This window comes from Salmo trutta, unplaced genomic scaffold (genome assembly GCF_901001165.1).
Source record: "Salmo trutta unplaced genomic scaffold, fSalTru1.1, whole genome shotgun sequence".
In the NCBI taxonomy this organism is placed as follows: Eukaryota; Metazoa; Chordata; class Actinopteri; order Salmoniformes; family Salmonidae; genus Salmo; species Salmo trutta.
Genome location: NW_021822911.1, coordinates 2,781,879 through 2,786,105, shown reverse-complemented (window position 1 = coordinate 2,786,105; position 4,227 = coordinate 2,781,879).

The window sequence follows — 4,227 nt, the reverse complement described above, 5'->3', positions numbered from 1 at the left end:
GGGAAAGCATCCCCATGGAATACCTTATCCATGCCCCGACGAATTGAAGCCGTTCTGAGGGCAAAAAGGGGTGCAACTCAATATTAGGAAGGTGTTCTTAATGTTTTGTGCACCCAGTTTACATCATCAATATTTGTTTTTTTCCAACTGTTTGGTTATTATAACAGCGTCACTGAATGTACAAAACATTAAGAACGCCTTCTCTTTCCATGACATTAGACAGACCAGGTGAATCCAGGTGAAAGCTACATTCCCTTATTGATGCCACTTGTTAAATCCACTTCAATCAGTGTAGATGAAGAAGGGGAGGAGACAGGTAAAAAAAAATGCTTGAGACAATTGAGACATGGATTGTGTGTGTGTGTGTCATTCAGAGTGTGAATGGGCAAGATCAAAATACACTACAAAAGTATGTGGACACGTGCTCATCGAACATCTCATTCCAAAATCGTGGGCATTGACATGGAGTTGGTCCCCCACTTTGCTGCTAGATGTTGGTACATTCCTGTGGGGGGACTTGCTTCCATTCAGCCACAAGAGCATTAGTGAGGTCGGGTCACTGATGTTGGGGCGATTAGGTCCTGGCTCACAGTCGGCGTTCCGATTCATCCCGAAGGTGTTCGATGGGGTTGAGGTAGGTTGAGGTTTGCAGGCCAGTCAAGTTCTTCCACATCAATCTCTGCCGTTGTTGCTCCTAGACGTTTCCACTTCACAATAACAGCACTTACAGTTGATCGGTGGGGGAGGGTACCTCTAGCAGGGCAGACATTTCACGAAATGACTTGTTGGAAAGGTGGCATCCTATGACAGTGCCACGTTGAAAATCACTGAGCTCTTCAGTAAGGCCTTTCTACTGCCAATGTTTGTCTATGGAGATTGCATGGCGGTGTGCTCAATTTTATAGACCTGTCAGCAACAGGTGTCTGAAATTGCTGAATCCACAAATTTGAAGGGGTGTTCACATACTTTTGTATATATAGTGTATTTAAGTTCCTTTGAACGGGGGTATGGTAATAGGTGCCAGGCGCACTGGTTTGTGTCAAGAAATGCAACGCTGCTGGGTTTTTTCACACTCAACAGTTTCCTGTGTGTATCAAGAATGGTCCACCACCCAAAGGACATCCAGTCAACTTGCCACAACTGTGGGAAGCATTGGAGTCAACATGGGCTCAGCATCCCTATGGAACGCTTTCGACACCTTGTAGTGTCCATGACCCAACGAATTGAGACTGTTCTGAGTGCAAAAGGGGGGGGCGGGGGTAACTCAATATTAGGAAGGTATTGTTAATTTTTTGTACACTCAGTAGAAACAGAATTAGTATAATACAGTCAGGAAGACAGAGAGGTGATCTAGTTACTCAGTAGAAACAGAATTAGTATAATACAGTCAGGAAGACAGAGAGGTGATCTAGTTACTCAGTAGAAACAGAATTAGTATAATACAGTCAGGAAGACAGAGAGGTGATCTAGTTACTCAGTAGGAACAGAATTAGTATAATACAGTCAGGAAGACAGGGAGGTGATCTAGTTACTCAGTAGAAACAGAATTAGTATAATATAGTCAGGAAGACAGAGAGGTGATCTAGTTACTCAGTAGAAACAGAATTAGTATAATACAGTCAGGAAGACAGAGAGGTGATCTAGTTACTCAGTAGAAACAGAATTAGTATAATACAGTCAGGAAGACAGAGAGGTGAAGGATCTAGCTACTGCCTGTCTTATTTATCGGTGGACCGTTTCCTCTTCTCTCAGTTGTGGTGTGCCGTGCGAACCCTGGAGAGCGCCCACGAGGGACTCGTGACCCCACAACCCCCCCCCAAAATGTAGCCTTATCGACACCCTCTCCAACTCGCCAGACTTTGCTGAGCACTTCCAGTGCCCCACTGGCTCCCTTATGAACTGGGGTCACCGCTGCGTGTCGTGGTAGGGACCCACTGGCCCCCTTATGAACTGGGGTCACAGCATAGTGTCGTGGTGTCGTGTGTCATAGTGTCGTGGTAGGGCCTGGCAGACCCACTGGCCCCCTTATGAACTGGGGTCACAGCAGAGTGTCGTGGTAGGGCCTGGCAGACCCACTGGCTCCCTTATGAACTGGGGTCACAGCAGAGTGTCGTGGTAGGGCCTGGCAGACCCACTGGCTCCCTTATGAACTGGGGTGAACCAAAAAAGGTGAACCAAAGAGAATGACTCCTCAACCCAAGAGGCCCTGGAACAGCTGTGAGAGAGCATCAGTGTGGAAGCATTTGGGGAAATTTAAAGAAGGTTTCCTGGAAAAGAAGATTGACTGTTACGTAAAGGGTCAGAAACACTGAGTGGACAAAATATTAAGGATACCTTCCTAATATTGAGTTACGCCTGGTCAGTTTGTCATGGAAAGAAAGGTGTTGTTCACTTAGTGTAAATTGCACAATAATTATACATTAATGGATTTTGTTATGTAGCCTATTGTTTTCTCTTTATTCAACCTGCCATCTACCCACCTGGGGACTGAGGGTTATGAGAGAACCCCCACATCACTAGCTTCTCTTTATTCAACCTGCCATCTACCCACCTGGGGACTGAGGGTTATGAGAGAACCCCCACATCACTAGCTTCTCTTTATTCAACCTGCCATCTACCCACCTGGGGACTGAGGGTTATGAGAGAACCCCCACATCACTAGCTTCTCTTTATTCAACCTGCCATCTACCCACCTGGGGACTGAGGGTTATGAGAGAACCCCCACATCACTAGCTTCTCTTTATTCAACCTGCCATCTACCCACCTGGGGACTGAGGGTTATGAGAGAACCCCCACATCACTAGCTTCTCTTTATTCAACCTGCCATCTACCCACCTGGGGACTGAGGGTTATGAGAGAACCCCCACATCACTAGCTTCTCTTTATTCAACCTGCCATCTACCCACCTGGGGACTGAGGGTTATGAGAGAACCCCCACATCACTAGCTTCTCTTTATTCAACCTGCCATCTACCCACCTGGGGACTGAGGGTTATGAGAGAACCCCCACATCACTAGCTTCTCTTTATTCAACCTGCCATCTACCCACCTGGGGACTGAGGGTTATGAGAGAACCCCCACATCACTAGCTTCTCTATATTCAACCTGCCATCTACCCACCTGGGGACTGAGGGTTATGAGAGAACCCCCACATCACTAGCTTCTCTTTATTCAACCTGCCATCTACCCACCTGGGGACTGAGGGTTATGAGAGAACCCCCACATCACTAGCTTCTCTTTATTCAACCTGCCATCTACCCACCTGGGGACTGAGGGTTATGAGAGAACCCCCACATCACTAGCTTCTCTTTATTCAACCTGCCATCTACCCACCTGGGGACTGAGGGTTATGAGAGAACCCCCACATCACTAGCTTCTCTTATTCAACCTGCCATCTACCCACCTGGGGACTGAGGGTTATGAGAGAACCCCCACATCACTAGCTTGCATGTTCTGCAGCCTTGTAAAGATAAGGAGGGGACGACTGGGAGGCAGGTTGTCATTTATTGTCATGAATCTTGTTCTGGAGGCAGATTGGCATTTATTGTCATGAATCTTGTTCTGGAGGCAGGTTGGCATTTATTATCATGAATCTTGCCCTGGAGGCAGGTTGGCATTTATTGTCATGAATCTTGTTCTGGAGGCAGGTTGGCATTTATTGTCATGATTCTTGTTCTGGAGGCAGGTTGGCATTTATTGTCATGAATCTTGTTCTGGAGGCAGTTCAGCAAAGTATTCACTAGCTGGCACAGGCACAAAGTAATAAAATCAGATTTTAATCCTAACCTCAACCCTAACCACACTGCTAATCCTTCCCTTAAATTAAGACCATAAAACAACATTTTCCACAGACAATTCTGACTTTGCAGCTGACATATCTAGAGGAAATCGCACAGTTCTGCCTCCAGGTCAAGATTCATGACAAACGTCAACATGAGACAGGGAGAAGCAATGTAAAGATCAATAACGAAATTGTTTTCACAATTAACATGCTTTTTCTTGTTTCAAGTATGTTTTATTATGAAAAGTACAATATATCCATGTATACTTGTACAACTACGGAGTATATGTCCACATATAATTGTAAAATTTGTTTTTCCAACATAAAAGACAAGAAATGATCACATTGGTATTTTAACAGTGTTATTGTAAGAGTTTAAATGTTTAAACAGAGGATACATCTAAAACAGGATAAAACAAGTGCAGTATGTTGTGAGAATGTTACTTT